General features: G+C 39.2%; 3 long non-coding RNA genes across 3 annotated transcripts; 2 read left to right on the top strand and 1 right to left on the bottom strand.

The window, feature by feature from the left end:
- Nucleotides 1-6542: 6542 nt before the first annotated feature.
- Nucleotides 6543-7571, bottom strand: LOC120928619. Its single transcript, XR_005747258.1, has 4 exons — nucleotides 7460-7571; nucleotides 7139-7297; nucleotides 6895-7010; nucleotides 6543-6665 (listed from the first exon to the last, which is right to left on the bottom strand). It is a non-coding gene; the product is annotated as an uncharacterized LOC120928619 (long non-coding RNA).
- Nucleotides 7572-10800: 3229 nt separating this feature from the next.
- LOC120928618 lies at nucleotides 10801-11430 on the top strand. The gene is made up of 3 exons (XR_005747257.1): nucleotides 10801-10834; nucleotides 10963-11078; nucleotides 11308-11430. It is a non-coding gene; the product is annotated as an uncharacterized LOC120928618 (long non-coding RNA).
- A 4725-nt stretch (nucleotides 11431-16155) lies between these two features.
- Nucleotides 16156-17184, top strand: LOC120928617. Its single transcript, XR_005747256.1, has 4 exons — nucleotides 16156-16267; nucleotides 16430-16588; nucleotides 16717-16832; nucleotides 17062-17184. It is a non-coding gene; the product is annotated as an uncharacterized LOC120928617 (long non-coding RNA).
- The last annotated feature ends 1070 nt before the right edge of the window (nucleotides 17185-18254 follow it).

Genomic DNA, 18254 nt, shown 5'->3' with positions numbered 1-18254 from the left:
GGGCACCTGCGATTGCCGTAATCACGGCAGGAGTGTGGATCTGTGTGTGTAAACACACAGATCCACCTCCTGTCAGAGGTGAGGAGGCCGATGCTGTGTTCCCAGTACAGAGGAACACACATCGATCTCCTCCCCTTGTGAGTCCCCCCCCCTACAGTTAGAACACACTTTAAAGAACATATTAACCCCTTCAGCGCCCCCTAGTGTTAACCCCTTTCCTGCCAGTCACATTTACACAGTAATCAGTGCCGTTTTATAGCACTAATCGCTGTATAAATGTGAATGGTCCAAAAACGTGTCAAAAGTGTCCGATGTGTTTGCCGCAATGTCACGGTCACAATAAAAATTGCAGATCATTGCACGCTTTGCCCCACAGGCTTTGGCCTGCTGTTGGAGAGAATGTGGGGAGATAGGCACTCTTTATCATATTTTATGGTCATGCCCATTAGTGTCCAAATATTGGAAGGAAGTCTTCCAAATGCTTTCGCAAATTTTACATTTTGTTGTTCCGGTTTAGCACTGTTATCCCTGACCATTGAGTCATTTCCTGCTGGAACTAGAACAATAATTGCACATGTTTTGCTGAGCACAAGATTAGTGCTTACCCGACACTGGAGGCAACAAAAAAACCCTTCTCTCCAGGAAGTGATTGCAACCACCCACACCCATGCCGCATGCGAAACACTGCTTGCCTCTGCGCAAAGTTCTCTCCATAGAGTGCGCCCTCTGTGGAAGTTATGGTTTTACTGGTATGAGAAAGTTAAGCTCTATTGAAAATTCAGGTAATATTGTGATGCTAATCACTAATTTTACTTTTATTTTGTATGTCCTACTTTAATTTGTTCAGCTTTTCTTTGTGTTGCACGTCTTAGCAGTACTCTGCTTCTAGACGTTTGTTGCTGTTGCATCAGCCTCCTGTTTTGTTTGTAAAAACTTGAAAATTCTCTCAAAAAATTAATATTGATATTAAAAAAATCGCAGATCGCCGCCATTACTAGTAAAAAAATAAATAAATAAAAATGCCAGAAATCTACCCCCTATTTTGTAGAAGCTATAACTTTTGCGCAAACCAATCAATATATGCATATTGCAATTTTTTTTTTAACAAAAATATGTAGAAGAATACATATCGGTCTAAACTGAGGAAATTTTTTTTTTAATTGTGGTATTTATTAAATCAAAAATTAAAAAATATATGTTTTTTTTTTAATTGACGCTCTTCTTTTGTTTATAGCGCAAAAAATAAAAATCGCAGGGATGATCAAATACCACCAAAAAAAAGCTCTATTTGTGGGGGGGAAAACATAAAGATTTCATTTGGGTACAGTGTTGCATGACTGCGCAATTATCATTCAAAGTGCAACAGCGCTGAAAACTAAAAATTGGTCTGGGCAGGAAGGAGGTGAACATGCCCTGTATGGAAGGGGTTAAATTATGCTTTGCTTTTCTGCCAAGTGAGACATATGGGTCTTCCAGTAGTTACACATTTTTATATTGACTTTATGTTCGATCCTTGTCAAACATTGTCAAATGAGGTCTAACCCTATATTTTCTAATGACATCTTTGTCCATAGACATATCTCAAAGTTTTACATTTTTTGGAACCGGTGGGGTTGAATTGCTAAAACTGGAGTGCAAAATCTGGTGCAGCTGTGCATGGTAGCAAATCAGCTTCTAGTTTCAGCTTGTTCAAATAAGCTTTGACAAAAATCTGATTGGTTTCTATGCAGAGCTGCACCAGATTTTACACTCTCGGTTTTAATAAATAAACCCTTGTATGTGTAAATTGCAATTTTAACATCATCTTAAATATATTTTGGCTGTATACATTGTAAATGCTGTTACTAAAATAAACAGTTTGTAAACAAGAAAATGCTGCCTTTCTGAGCCTTTATCACATATTATTGTAAAGTTTTGAATTGTGTCCTTTCTTAAGCATGTACATAATTATTCCCTTCAGTATCTCCTTCTATTTTTTCCAGCAGAGTCTGCATTGATTTTGTTGCAAATTCTAGATTCTCACTATCCTTCAATATTTAAGTGTAAGTGAGTACTCTAGAACAACTCTTACGAGAACACCCTGTTAGGCCATTAGATTGTGATGTTTATTACCTCAATTCTTCCTAGTTCCAGTGCAATCTTTTTTTTGCAGAGTTTGCTTTTCCCAATGTGCAGAGTATACATTTGGGTCTATGATGATGTCGTATAGTAACTATTATTTTCAGTGGAGGGATGCTCATTACAGTAAATGTATCTAATTTTACATGACTAATTAATTTGAAACAAACTCAATAGAAAAGGTCAAACAAAGGATGTCCATCGTGTAGAATACTGCATTACAGAATTACGTCAAACCATGGATGCTTGCTATTTAGTGCACATGACAGACTCTGTTCTAAAATGGAAGAAATACAACCTGACCACACAAGCAGTATAACACACAGAATGCTTTCTTAATTTTGCTTAAGCCATAACCCTACATCCTCCCTTCTCTTTTCACCTTGTCTAATCATCTGGTTTCAAAATGGCAATTAAGAAATTAATACTTCCTGCCTGCATTCAATGCAGCTGAGCACTCAGCTCACATAGCTCATAGTAGTTGAAGAATCTATGTGATCAGGTAACGCTCAAAACCACAGCCTTCTGTTATCTTGTCATTCTAATTATCAGACTGACTTTGGCTGCAGAATGTAGTGCTGTGTAGAGTCTGCATTGTCTTTTGATTTTGTAACTGATTAAAAAATATACTAAATTTTTTGTCATCCAGTGGCTTTATCTCTGTAATAAGCTGTTCTTTGAAGGTCTATGTAACTCCCAGTTGAATTCTTCTAACTTGTGTTTCTTGAATGGTCTGGACTGTTTCCAGAACAAGTCAAAGACACAATGGGAAGGCAGTATTTTCTAATGTGAAAACAAAATTACTTAACTGTAACATATGTGTTAGTGAATAACACAGATATGTTTAGTTTTTCATTCTGTTTAAAGTGAGCTTATCATAAAATAAGCATGATCAAAAAATTGCAAACTAAGGACAGTAAAAACTGCCTGTAAAGAGACTCAAGAGGCAAAGTGAGCTGTGGAAAAACATGACTTTTATAGGAAAAGTTGAGGTTTGCATACAACTTTAGCTGTCTTTATGTCTAGATCTACATATAATTTTGGATGGTAGGGATAAGCGCAGCAACCCCTGGTTCGGTTTGCAGCAGAACATGCGAACAGGCAACAAATGTGTGCGAACACTCAAACACTGGTAACCACTTGCTGACCGATGCACACCGATATACATCGGCACAATGGCAGTGGTGGGCAAATGTAAGGTACGTCCCCGTTAAGAAGCTGCTCGCCCGCCGTGATCTCCGTGACTGTGCCCGCGGCCCCCAAAACTCAATGTTCGACGGAGGCCCACGATCGTGTCACGGAGAGGCAGATCGGGGGGAGATGCCCATGTAAACACGGATATAAAGAGAAATGGAAAAAGGGTGACAAACCCTGGGACTTTTAACGGTGTCAGATTAAACAAATACTATAGACATAGTAAAAAACTAATTTTTTATTTTACAAAATAGAACATTACAATTTATACATAAATAGCCATCCACAAAGGTCATATCATGCTCAACCATGAGCTAAAGACCTGTGCCAGGATTGCTCTACATGTTTCTACATCAACCTGGATTAGTGGGTGATGTTTACCCCGTTGTCCTTGTGCCGTTTCGGCTCTTTGTCCCCGCACCCTACGGTGATCTTGCCGTGGACACTAACCCATATCCAATGCAAGCCTATGTGGGCGGTTGGGGGCCTGTACTAGCGATGTCCCTTGCACCTCTGAATCCGAGCGGAGGCTCAGATGCCTGCCCAGGTCCGCCCCGCGGCCTCGCTCATTGGTGGAGCAGTGTGCGTCATGTCTTGTTGGCGCCCCTGTTCTTTCCCCATGTGACGTCGCCTCCCTGCGCGTCATATGCGCTTCACGCATGCGCGGTATAGGCGGCGCGGACGGGGGATCTCCGCATGACGAACGCCGCATCTCCCCACCCACTGATTTCAGGCACACAGCCCTACACACAGGTGGGGTTGTTTTAGCCTGACTGAGAGCAGTATAACAGAAGCTCAACAGCTAACATGATCAGCGCGAGCTCTGTGTGAGAAGACATTACATCTCTTTTTGAGGCCAGAGTAGGACATAGGTATGTACTTGGCAAATACATTTTCAAACTGAGTCTCTTTATGACTTAGGTTGTCAGTTACTCCTTAATATGTACTTATATCAGCATCTTCACTTTTCAATCTAGCATCTTGAGCTATCTGGCATATCAGCGCTGTGGTTTGTTAAACCTTCAAGCATGCCTTGCTGTTATATGAACCAGGTACTAACAAAGTATTTTTACTTGATGGAATATTTTCCAATTTAGCCATGCACATATTGGTGCATTTTTTGCTATATATGCAGGTGCATTTTTGCGTCCAAGCAAGCCATGCACACTGCTTTTGAAGATATAATGATATCTAATCGTTTACTTTTTCTTTTCTTTTTTTCTTTGTCTTCTTTTCTCCCACCTCCCCCTTTTCTCTCTGATCCTTCTCTGCTACGCAGCAAGGACAGATTAGCTTTTGATCATTGTGCATACCTTATTGAGATAACCCCTTGGAACGTTTCCACCTACCGGATAGGTTCATCCTGCGTGTTCAATATTCATCAGTTAACACTAGTAAGTGATTATTGTTGTTTAACCCTTCAATACCAACGCCATATGTGCGCCTTGAGTTTTGGCATCTCTTCAATCTTCATCTAAAACATACGCTTTTGACCCTTAGCCCCTGTCCATCTTCTCCTTCTCTCAATAGGCACATAGATGTTTTTTTTTTCCTCGGTTGGCCTGCCACAGGTGTGCTGAGGTATCACCCATTACTTGGGGTTACCTACATCTAGGACACAGTTTCGCTGTGGTCGCATTCTCACGGGATTTCACCCCACTCATTTCAGGTAAGGGTTGTCCCACAGCCCATAGCAACGGCACTGACCTTGCTCATTGGTAAATATTACTATAATAATGTTATGAATATTTTTGCTTTATATGTTTTTGTTTTCTTTGTTCTTCTTCCCCTTTTTTCATTATGTATTTGTAATATTTTTGATATGTAAAAGTATCTTATTGTTAAACTTTCTCCTTATAAAGACTATCACCCACCACGGGTTCCCTAGATTTTCGAGAAGAAAGAAGGTCATATGACGTCCCCCCGGATCGAGGGAGGGTTCCTGCGGCGTCATTTTATAATGGCCCGTTAAGGAAGAGGTTAATCTTTCCAAAATTTGGGAGAAGGGATTAGTGGATGATTTCCAGTTTATACAAAGCACATCAGGGCGAAACTAGTAGAACCTCAACACGTGGGGTACGAAGAAGACTACGTGCATTCACTTGCATTCCTAGTACTTTTTTCTATTCTAGTCTGACTGGTTTTAGCATTTGTTAAATATTTATATTCCATTTTTGTAATAATACATTTTTTCTTATTAAATATGATTTTGTCTATATGGTTCAGATGATTGAGGTTTGACCAGGCTCTTATCCATATACATATATTGACCATACGTACCCATCATGCATTATTTAAAATCCCACAACCATATCCTGTCATAGGAAACGTTTCTAAACCCTACATGTTTCGCTCTCAACAAGCTTCTTCAGGAGATGTACAGGTAATACTGAAAGTCATAAAGAGAATATATAAAGGATGGAACAACACATGAATGAATTGTCATAAACATATAAATAATCATCAACATATTGGAATAGTAAATAGACAGTAACAGACAAAATGTGTAACTGTAAAATCACTAGCTTTAGAGTACAGAAGTGTATAAGTTTCGATAATAAAGTCAGATGCTTATGCCGTTTAAGCACCACAACGCTTGGTTGTCGCGATTTGAGCATCTGTGTCCCACAAACATTTTTTTTTATGTAAACAAGGAATTACCCTGTTCTGCCTTGTGACAGGATAGATATCTACTGCTCAATGTCATCAGGAGCAGTGATATCTGTCATGTCACATGTAGTCCACCCCCTCACAGTTAGAATCACTCCCTAGGATACACTTAACCTCTTCATCACCTCCTATGGTTGCAAAATTGTGTCAAAAGTGTCCGATGTGTTCGCCATAATGTCGCAGTCACAATAAAAATCGCAGATCGCCGCCATTACTAGTAAAAAACTAAATTACTAGTAAAAATGCCATAAATCTATTCCCTATTTTGTAGATGCTATAGCTTTTGCGCAAACCAATCAATAAAAGGTTATTGTAATTTTCTTTATCAATAATATGTAGAAGAACACATATCCATCTGAGTATTTATATGGACAAACAGATCCTCAGATTGAAAAAGCACCTCATCCCATTAATAGTATGTATAAAAAGAGGGAAATAGGGTACCTGAGGACCCTGGGACTATTATGCGGTGCAAATAGATTGTGAAAGACACAATGGTTTTTAGAAAAGTAGAAAAGATTTTTTAATAAAATATTTTTAGATAATACAAAAACATATAGAAATCAATACAAGACCAGCTGAAGTGTATAACATGGAAACTTCAGTTCACATAACAATTTGTTGCAGTTCTCTCTACATGTTTCGCTCGTGAGAGCTTCTTCAGGAGTGATGTTAGAACTGAACTGTAATGGATCAAAAAAGAAATCAATATACAGCAATGGTCATTTGCGAAAGCAATAATGAATACAACTCTGTAAAATTTGTATAAATTAACAAAACATTTTTTGTGATATGAAATTTTAAAGATATAAGTATCCAAAGAAAATAATAAAGTGGACAATCAATATTAACAATATAGCAGTTCCTAATTATCAAATATTTCAGCAGAAGGGAAGCGCAACAAGAACTTACCTCAACTTGTCAAATTAAAAGTAAAAACACATCAAAATGAGTCAATCAAGTGGATGGAAAACCTTGTTCGGATCATCCTAAGAAGATCATTTCCAGATTGATGCACCAAAGAGTCCCTGAAAACCATAATCAATATAAAGCTCTTTATACTTGAGTCATTGTGGGGATGAACTCTCAAGAAAATTTTCATAAAAGAAAAATTCAAAAAGATAGGTTCATCATTATAGAGAATAATCATATTTACCTTTTAGGATTTTATACAAAAAGCTGAATCAATTAAACTGACATAAATCAGTGGGCCTGAGTAACCAAAAGCAACCACTAGATGGCCTCCATTGCGATGATGTATATGGCCTCACAGTACAAGGAACCTGAGTTTCTATTGATATGTAAGAAATTCAATCTAATGAGAAAGAAAAACAAACAAACCAACAATCAATCAGTCTCACTGTTTCTCCCCAATTTGTAGGGTTAAATTAGTTAATAATAGACTCTGCTCAAAGAACCAATGGTGTTTAAGAAAAAACACCTGTTTGAACAGAGAAAAAACAATTAAAGGACATACCACTTGGTGTTGCAATGGTCCGTGTTTTCCAGAGCCTGCAGCATATGTGCTGCCTCTTGATTGTTCAAATGCAGACTGACATTTGTGGCTAGCACAGCCACGCTTTATATTTCACAGCAGAGCGGGTGCCAGCCAATGGCGTCCGCTCTGATGGGGACACATGACCTCCCTATTGTTCCCATGATGCCTTTCCCAGCTGGGTGTCAGCTGATATGTCAGTGGGTGTGTGAAATATCAGATAGACTTGAAGACCATGCCGCCATCTTGGATATGGGCGGCTTGCCCTTCAGTAATTGTTTGTTTATTTAACAGCGGACATACATATCGCCATCTAGAGTAAGGGAATATTTACCCTTTTGAGATGGTTTGTATTAGTGGCCTCCACCCCTATGTGCGGCAGGTAAATAAATAAACCAGCTGACTTAAAAAGAGCGCAGGGGAGACAAAAAACGAGAGAAACAAAAACGGGGGGTAAATTAAATAGGACCACTAAAAGCCAAGGGATCCAGCCACCCTGGAAAAGTATAGTGGTCCTACGTGTCCCTATGGTTTTTTCAAGGGACTTGATGATGAAAATCTGGGGGTGCATCAATTCATGAAAATGACAACATTACAAAGTGGGATAATTTGCCTATAAAGATCAATTTGGGTGTATTGTGTTACACAAAAACGGTCTGTTACAGACCTTGTTGAGGATCAAGGTGCGCCCCCTGCTGCAGGAAATAGAAACTGCTACCTCCTATTTAACAGTGAAATACATGGTTATGACATTGTGCACAATCATATTGTTCTTGAGGGGTGAAAAAAACCAAAACAGTAGAGAACAAAATATTTTTTCAAACAACATAAACCCTCCATGGTAGAAAGAGGAAGGAGGAAAGAAGATTTTAAGGTTAAAACCCGAAGAAAAAAAAAAAAAAAATAAGAATAATGAATAAATAAATGAAAAAAAAAAAAAAAAAAAATAAACTGTATGAAAGAAAAATAAAAATAAATGTAAAAATAAGGTAGCAAAAATGCTTATAAAAAGGGCTTGAAACTGAAAGCCTCATTCAAGCCCGGGGGATGCAAGGCGGACAATGAATGGATCCACCTAGCCTCACGCTGTAGTAACAATTTGTCATAATCACCCCCTCTCTCACCGGGGGGTATATGCTCCAAAGCAAAAAACTTCATTTTTGTGGCATTGAAATTATGATGGATTCCTACATGGAGGCTAATCGGACTTTCCATCTTTTTTTTGTTAATCAGGCTTACATGATCCCTGATCCTGTGAAAGAAGGGACGCTTGGTTTTTCCTATGTAAAATGATCCGCACTCACATGTCATAATATAAACAATCCCCACAGATTGACAAGTGGCAAAAAATGAAGGTTTGTGGATGCGTCCATTCGGCAGCAAAATAGATGCTGCAGAATGGACGAATCCACAAAATGAACAGTCGTGGCATGGTTGGGTACCCACCTGGCCAAATCTGCGTTTAGTTTTTGAACAGTGGTGACTATGCACTAATTTGTCACGTAAAGACTGTGATCTCCTGAAGGTGATCTCAGGGAAAGATTTGATGTGTTTCGCAACCAGATCATCACCCAACAGGAGATGCCAATATTTTTGGAGAATTCCTCGGAACTTTTGATGATGCCCGGAATATCGGGTAATCATCCTAATCCCGGGATTGTCCTTTTTAATTTTGGAGTCATAAAGGAGGGATTTACGCTCGTGCTTCTTTGCTCGCACGTAAGCTTTTTTTAGACATGTCTTGCTGTATCCCCTGTTTAGGAATCTTGATCTTAAAGCTTTGGCCTCAACTTCAAAGCTGGAATTGTCACTACAATTGCGGCGTAGCCGTAGATATTGGCCGTATGGTATACTAGATACCAAAGGCCCTGGGTGAGAGCTTTCTGCGTGTAACAGCGAGTTACCTGCAATTGGTTTGCGGAACAATGAAGTTCCCACATTACCATTTTCATCCACACTGATTTTTAAATCAAGAAAATTAAGATCTGTACGACTGGTTTCGAAAGTAAAATGTAAATTATATTCATTAATCTTAAGACCATTGATAAATTGAAGAAGTTCAACATAGGGACCGGTCCAGATGAAGAAGACATCATCGATGAACCTTCTCCAGATTGGTATATGGTTCATATACATCTGCATGTCCTCCTGGTGAAATAGTGTCTGCTCCCACCCCCCCAGGTACAGGTTGGCGTATGTGGGGGCACACTTGGTCCCCATTGCCACGCCCTGCACCTGGAGGTAGTGGGAGCCACCATACAAAAAGATGTTGTTAGATAGTACAAAGTCCAATAGTCTTAAGATAAATTGACTATATTCGGAGGGAGGATCGGGGTCAACGGAGAGGAAGCCCTCCACAACCCTAACCCCTCGATCATGAGGGATCGAATTGTAAAGAGTCTCCACGTCCAATGAGACCAACCAAGCCCCCTCCGGGACGTTAAGGTCATCTAGCGCTCGCAAGAGATCGGTAGTATCCTGTAGATAGGATACCAAATTTTGAACATGTGGTCTAAGGTAGTCATCTACCAATTGACTTGCGTGTTCGGTGAGTGAACCATTCCCTGACACAATAGGTCTGCCCGGTGGATTGATGGGATTTTTGTGTACCTTAGGCAAGGCATATAAGGTGGGGGTACGAGGGTTGTCCGATTTCAGAAATTCCCATGTCGATTTGGAGATGGTACCATTGTGATAGGCTGATGCTATCAATTGTTGGTATCGTGTAATGGTCAACTTTAAATGTGATTCGGTGACTTTTTTATACCAATTTTTATTCTCAAGGAGTTTCAGAACCATTAGTTCATACCTTGTCTTGTCCATAATGACAACATTGCCCCCCTTGTCAGAAGGTTTTATAACTAATGTGTCATTATTTTGCAGGGTCTTTAAGGCCTGATTTTGATTTGCTGTTAAATTGGAATGAATAGGATTGGACCCTTTAGTTTGGGAAATTTCACCAGACACTTGTTTGGTGAAGGCCCAAACATTTGGATTGCCCTGAAGACTGGGAAACATTTTAGATCTTACTTTGTATTCTTTAGGTGTTGAGATGTTGGTCCTTTGGGAGGTGGTGTCCAAAGCTTGTTCCGTAGGGTAGGTTTGACTGAGATGATCTGCCTCCAAAAGATCAATCTCATCAATACCACCCTCCTCCCATAGCTCCATCAGCTCCTCGAGGGCCTGAATGTCCTTTAGCGTCATTGTCTGCCAGAGAGGGTTATTGAAATCTGTTGTTTGTACATCTGGTTTGGGTTTATCGAACAACACCTTTAACATCAACCGTCTGGAAAACAAATTGACATCTTTAATAAGTTCAAAACAATTGATTCAGCTTTTTGTATAAAATCCTAAAAGGTAAATATGATTATTCTCTATAATTATGAACCTATCTTTTTGAATTTTTCTTTTATGAAAATTTTCTTGAGAGTTCATCCCCACAATGACTCAAGTATAAAGAGCTTTATATTGATTATGGTTTTCAGGGACTCTTTGGTGCATCAATCTTGAAATGATCTTCTTAGGATGATCCGAACAAGGTTTTCCATCCACTTGATTGACTCATTTTGATGTGTTTTTACTTTTAATTTGACAAGTTGAGGTAAGTTCTTGTTGCGCTTCCCTTCTGCTGAAATATTTGATAATTAGGAACTGCTATATTGTTAATATTGATTGTCCACTTTATTATTTTCTTTGGATACTTATATCTTTAAAATTTCATATCACAAAAAATGTTTTGTTAATTTATACAAATTTTACAGAGTTGTATTCATTATTGCTTTCGCAAATGACCATTGCTGTATATTGATTTCTTTTTTGATCCATTACAGTTCAGTTCTAACATCACTCCTGAAGAAGCTCTCACGAGCGAAACATGTAGAGAGAACTGCAACAAATTGTTATGTGAACTGAAGTTTCCATGTTATACACTTCAGCTGGTCTTGTATTGATTTCTATATGTTTTTGTATTATCTAAAAATATTTTATTAAAAAATCTTTTCTACTTTTCTAAAAACCATTGTGTCTTTCACAATCTATTTGCACCGCATAATAGTCCCAGGGTCCTCAGGTACCCTATTTCCCTCTTTTTATACATACTATTAATGGGATGAGGTGCTTTTTCAATCTGAGGATCTGTTTGTCCATATAAATACTGTTTTCCTAGGGTGTTACCCACCCATCACCTTCTTTGGACGCAGATCATTTCTCAGATTACTTTAATTATCATTTCCTTTCAGTGAGTGGTATATTCATGTGCCTTTATCAATTGTGCTAAATATTTGCAACATTTTCCCTTTTCTCCCCCTTTCTTTTCTTTCTTTTCTAACATATTTGTACTACTGTTTTTCATTTTAGAATGGCAAGTTATTGTGGTAACGCCTTTGAAGGGCTGATGGGAGCCATTCAGAAATCACAAAATAAATCTACTGGGGGCTTAACCATGGATCGTTTCTTCTCACGATTACAAAGAATGCTTGAGAGAAAGTCGCGCCTGTATTGGAACAAGTGGTACTTCTCCAAGTACATTGAGGACAATATCACCCCATGGGGGCTGAGAATACAGATTTTCCCCACCCTGCATAATGTCGATCTCGAATTTAAAACTGAATGGGAGGAGGCATTGCAAATCTGCTCAGCAAGAATGATGAGCCTGCTGTGTAAGCATTACACAGCCGACCTCACCATTCTAGACCATGAAATAGAAAAATTATATGAAGAAAACAATAGCATTGTCCAGGAGGAACTGTTCTCAACTAGAGAAAGCACCCTCAAAGCCGATTTGGAGAATTATGTCTCAGCTCTGCTGAAGAACAAAGAACAAAAATTCATTAGAGACAAACTGTCCTATGACAATAGTCAGGCGTATAATTGGGGTTCCTCTTTCAAAGATCGCAAACGTATGGGTAACAAAAACCCTAAAAAAACATACAGACAATCTGAGGCTCCTACCGATGCGACTGAGTCAGATTCCTCTCTCTCATCAACCTCAGTTACTTCAATGCAGGACCAAACGGCCCCAATAAAAACACATGGTTTCTTTCAGCCCAAACCTGGTAGAGGGAATAATAGAGCACAAAGACAACAAACCAGAGGACAGATTAACACCAGAGCAGCAGTGGCGGCCAAAAATTCACTTGCTGAGTCTAGTGGATCTATTGGTGCTACTTCAGGCTCTGCTAATCTCAATCCTCCTAAAATCTCTCCCCTATTGGCACAGCCAGCTAGCTCCACTATAACTAATGCCCAGCAGGTTTTTCGGCTGGGCCAATCCCAGTCGCAACCTATAGTGGCTCCAAAAAACTGATGGGAGAACCTCCCAGTTCAGTAGATAGGTCTCAGATGGACTTTGAAGTGATTAATTTATCCTCGGTCGAGTTGTCACCCGACCAAATATCAGTTTTGAAATATGGTCTAACATTTTGCCCGGTCCAAGGTACAGATTGTTTTGAACTTATTAAAGATGTCAATTTGTTTTCCAGACGGTTGATGTTAAAGGTGTTGTTCGATAAACCCAAACCAGATGTACAAACAACAGATTTCAATAACCCTCTCTGGCAGACAATGACGCTAAAGGACATTCAGGCCCTCGAGGAGCTGATGGAGCTATGGGAGGAGGGTGGTATTGATGAGATTGATCTTTTGGAGGCAGATCATCTCAGTCAAACCTACCCTACGGAACAAGCTTTGGACACCACCTCCCAAAGGACCAACATCTCGACACCTAAAGAATACAAAGTAAGATCTAAAATGTTTCCCAGTCTTCAGGGCAATCCAAATGTTTGGGCCTTCACCAAACAAGTGTCTGGTGAAATTTCCCAAACTAAATGGTCCAATCCTATTCATTCCAATTTAACAGCCAATCAAAATCAGGCCTTAAAGACCCTGCAAAATAATGACACATTAGTTATAAAACCTTCTGACAAGGGGGGCAATGTTGTCATTATGGACAAGACAAGGTATGAACTAATGGTTCTGAAACTCCTTGAGAATAAAAATTGGTATAAAAAAGTCACCGAATCACATTTAAAGTTGACCATTACACGATACCAACAATTGATAGCATCAGCCTATCACAATGGTACCATCTCCAAATCGACATGGGAATTTCTGAAATCGGACAACCCTCGTACCCCCACCTTATATGCCTTGCCTAAGGTACACAAAAATCCCATCAATCCACCGGGCAGACCTATTGTGTCAGGGAATGGTTCACTCACCGAACACGCGAGTCAATTGGTAGATGACTACCTTAGACCACATGTTCAAAATTTGGTATCCTATCTACAGGATACTACCGATCTCTTGCGAGCGCTAGATGACCTTAACGTCCCGGAGGGGGCTTGGTTGGTCTCATTGGACGTGGAGGCTCTTTACAATTCGATCCCTCATGATCGAGGGGTTAGGGTTATGGAGGGCTTCCTCTCCGTTGACCCCGATCCTCCCTCCGAATATAGTCAATTTATCTTAAGACTATTGGACTTTGTACTATCTAACAACATCTTTTTGTATGGTGGCTCCCACTACCTCCAGGTGCAGGGCGTGGCAATGGGGACCAAGTGTGCCCCCACATACGCCAACCTGTACCTGGGGGGGTGGGAGCAGACACTATTTCACCAGGAGGACATGCAGATGTATATGAACCATATACCAATCTGGAGAAGGTTCATCGATGATGTCTTCTTCATCTGGACCGGTCCCTATGTTGAACTTCTTCAATTTATCAATGGTCTTAAGATTAATGAATATAATTTACATTTTACTTTCGAAACCAGTCGTACAGATCTTAATTTTCTTGATTTAAAAATCAGTGTGGATGAAAATGGTAATGTGGGAACTTCATTGTTCCGCAAACCAATTGCAGGTAACTCGCTGTTACACGCAGAAAGCTCTCACCCAGGGCCTTTGGTATCTAGTATACCATACGGCCAATATCTACGGCTACGCCGCAATTGTAGTGACAATTCCAGCTTTGAAGTTGAGGCCAAAGCTTTAAGATCAAGATTCCTAAACAGGGGATACAGCAAGACATGTCTAAAAAAAGCTTACGTGCGAGCAAAGAAGCACGAGCGTAAACCCCTCCTTTATGACTCCAAAATTAAAAAGGACAATCCCGGGATTAGGATGATTACCCGATATTCCGGGCATCATCAAAAGTTCCGAGGAATTCTCCAAAAATATTGGCATCTCCTGTTGGGTGATGATCTGGTTGCGAAACACATCAAATCTTTCCCTGAGATCACCTTCAGGAGATCACAGTCTTTACGTGACAAATTAGTGCATAGTCACCACTGTTCAAAAACTAAACGCAGATTTGGCCAGGTGGGTACCCAACCATGCCACGACTGTTCATTTTGTGGATTCGTCCATTCTGCAGCATCTATTTTGCTGCCGAATGGACGCATCCACAAACCTTCATTTTTTGCCACTTGTCAATCTGTGGGGATTGTTTATATTATGACATGTGAGTGCGGATCATTTTACATAGGAAAAACCAAGCGTCCCTTCTTTCACAGGATCAGGGATCATGTAAGCCTGATTAACAAAAAAAAGATGGAAAGTCCGATTAGCCTCCATGTAGGAATCCATCATAATTTCAATGCCACAAAAATGAAGTTTTTTGCTTTGGAGCATATACCCCCCGGTGAGAGAGGGGGTGATTATGACAAATTGTTACTACAGCGTGAGGCTAGGTGGATCCATTCATTGTCCGCCTTGCATCCCCCGGGCTTGAATGAGGCTTTCAGTTTCAAGCCCTTTTTATAAGCATTTTTGCTACCTTATTTTTACATTTATTTTTATTTTTCTTTCATACAGTTTATTTTATTTTATTTTTTTTTTCATTTATTTATTCATTATTCTTATTTTTTTTTTTTTTTTTTTTTTCTTCGGGTTTTAACCTTAAAATCTTCTTTCCTCCTTCCTCTTTCTACCATGGAGGGTTTATGTTGTTTGAAAAAATATTTTGTTCTCTACTGTTTTGGTTTTTTTCACCCCTCAAGAACAATATGATTGTGCACAATGTCATAACCATGTATTTCACTGTTAAATAGGAGGTAGCAGTTTCTATTTCCTGCAGCAGGGGGCGCACCTTGATCCTCAACAAGGTCTGTAACAGACCGTTTTTGTGTAACACAATACACCCAAATTGATCTTTATAGGCAAATTATCCCACTTTGTAATGTTGTCATTTTCATGAATTGATGCACCCCCAGATTTTCATCATCAAGTCCCTTGAAAAAACCATAGGGACACGTAGGACCACTATATTTTTCCAGGGTGGCTGGATCCCTTGGCTTTTAGTGGTCCTATTTAATTTACCCCCCGTTTTTGTTTCTCTCGTTTTTTGTCTCCCCTGCGCTCTTTTTAAGTCAGCTGGTTTATTTATTTACCTGCCGCACATAGGGGTGGAGGCCACTAATACAAACCATCTCAAAAGGGTAAATATTCCCTTACTCTAGATGGTGATATGTATGTCCGCTGTTAAATAAACAAACAATTACTGAAGGGCAAGCCGCCCATATCCAAGATGGCAGCATGGTCTTCAAGTCTATCTGATATTTCACACACCCACTGACATATCAGCTGACACCCAGCTGGGAAAGGCATCATGGGAACAATAGGGAGGTCATGTGTCCCCATCAGAGCGGACGCCATTGGCTGGCACCCGCTCTGCTGTGAAATATAAAGCGTGGCTGTGCTAGCCACAAATGTCAGTCTGCATTTGAACAATCAAGAGGCAGCACATATGCTGCAGGCTCTGGAAAACACGGACCATTGCAACACCAAGTGGTATGTCCTTTAATTGTTTTTTCTCTGTTCAAACAGGTGTTTTTTCTTAAACACCATTGGTTCTTTGAGCAGAGTCTATTATTAACTAATTTAACCCTACAAATTGGGGAGAAACAGTGAGACTGATTGATTGTTGGTTTCTTTGTTGTTCTTTCTCATTAGATTGAATTTCTTACATATCAATAGAAACTCAGGTTCCTTGTACTGTGAGGCCATATACATCATCGCAATGGAGGCCATCTAGTGGTTGCTTTTGGTTACTCAGGCCCACTGATTTATGTCAGTTTAATTGATTCAGCTTTTTGTATAAAATCCTAAAAGGTAAATATGATTATTCTCTATAATGATGAACCTATCTTTTTGAATTTTTCTTTTATGAAAATTTTCTTGAGAGTTCATCCCCACAATGACTCAAGTATAAAGAGCTTTATATTGATTATGGTTTTCAGGGACTCTTTGGTGCATCAATCTTGAAATGATCTTCTTAGGATGATCCGAACAAGGTTTTCCATCCACTTGATTGACTCATTTTGATGTGTTTTTACTTTTAATTTGACAAGTTGAGGTAAGTTCTTGTTGCGCTTCCCTTCTGCTGAAATATTTGATAATTAGGAACTGCTATATTGTTAATATTGATTGTCCACTTTATTATTTTCTTTGGATACTTATATCTTTAAAATTTCATATCACAAAAAATGTTTTGTTAATTTATACAAATTTTACAGAGTTGTATTCATTATTGCTTTCGCAAATGACCATTGCTGTATATTGATTTCTTTTTTGATCCATTACAGTTCAGTTCTAACATCACTCCTGAAGAAGCTCTCACGAGCGAAACATGTAGAGAGAACTGCAACAAATTGTTATGTGAACTGAAGTTTCCATGTTATACACTTCAGCTGGTCTTGTATTGATTTCTATATGTTTTTGTATTATCTAAAAATATTTTATTAAAAAATCTTTTCTACTTTTCTAAAAACCATTGTGTCTTTCACAATCTATTTGCACCGCATAATAGTCCCAGGGTCCTCAGGTACCCTATTTCCCTCTTTTTATACATACATATCCATCTGAGTAAAAAAAAAAAAGTGGGTGATATTTATTACAGCAAAAAGTAAAAAATATTGCTTTTTGTCAAAATTGTCTCTCCGGTTTTTATTTTTTGCGCTATAAAAAAAAAACAGAGGTGATCAAATACCACCAAAAGAATGCTCTGTTTGTGGGAAAATAAAGACGTCAATTTTGTTTGGGTACAACATGACCGGCAATTGTCAGTTAAAGCGACGCAGTGCCGTATCGCAAAAAGTGCTCTGGTCAGGAAGGGGGTACATTTTTCCGTGGCTGAAGTGGTTAAAGTCTATCGGACACGAACATGCAAAATCAAAAGTGCTAATTTTAAAGGCTTATATGCAAGTTATTGCCATAAAAAGTGTATGGGGACCTGGGTACTGCCACAGGGAAACATGTATCAATGCAAAAAAAAAACGTTTTTAAAACTGCTGTTTTTTCAGGAGCAGTGATTTTAATAATGCTTGAAAGTGAAACAATAAAAACTAAATATTCCTTTAAATATTGGTCCCCTTAGTCTGCATGTAAAGTAGTGCATCTTTCTCATATTCATAAAAAAATGTCCTTTCACTCCGATTCCAATCCAGTCATATCTGTGACCGATCCATGTCAGTTCATTCGTCATTCCTTCTCAAGCAATTCCATGCTCCACAGTCTAGTCCGTTGTCCATCGCAAATTGCGGCACACCGATTTGTGTCTCTGTCATGGCATCCATTGTTATTTTGCATCCATTTCACCTTGGTTCGAATCAAGTCGCATCAGCGATGCACCGATTCATGTCGGTTCAGTTTAGCCGTCTTATTTCATTCCATGCTCCACAGTCTGGTTCGTTGTCAGTCGCAATTGTGGCACACCGATTTGTGTTTCTGTCATGGGAATCATTCCATTCATTTCATATACCCTCCACTCCGATTTTAA

The sequence above is a fragment of the Rana temporaria genome, chromosome 2, assembly GCF_905171775.1.
Source record: "Rana temporaria chromosome 2, aRanTem1.1, whole genome shotgun sequence".
NCBI classification, from domain to species: Eukaryota; Metazoa; Chordata; class Amphibia; order Anura; family Ranidae; genus Rana; species Rana temporaria.
Note: the sequence above shows the minus strand (reverse complement) of the source record. Positions and strands in the feature narration are given on the sequence as shown.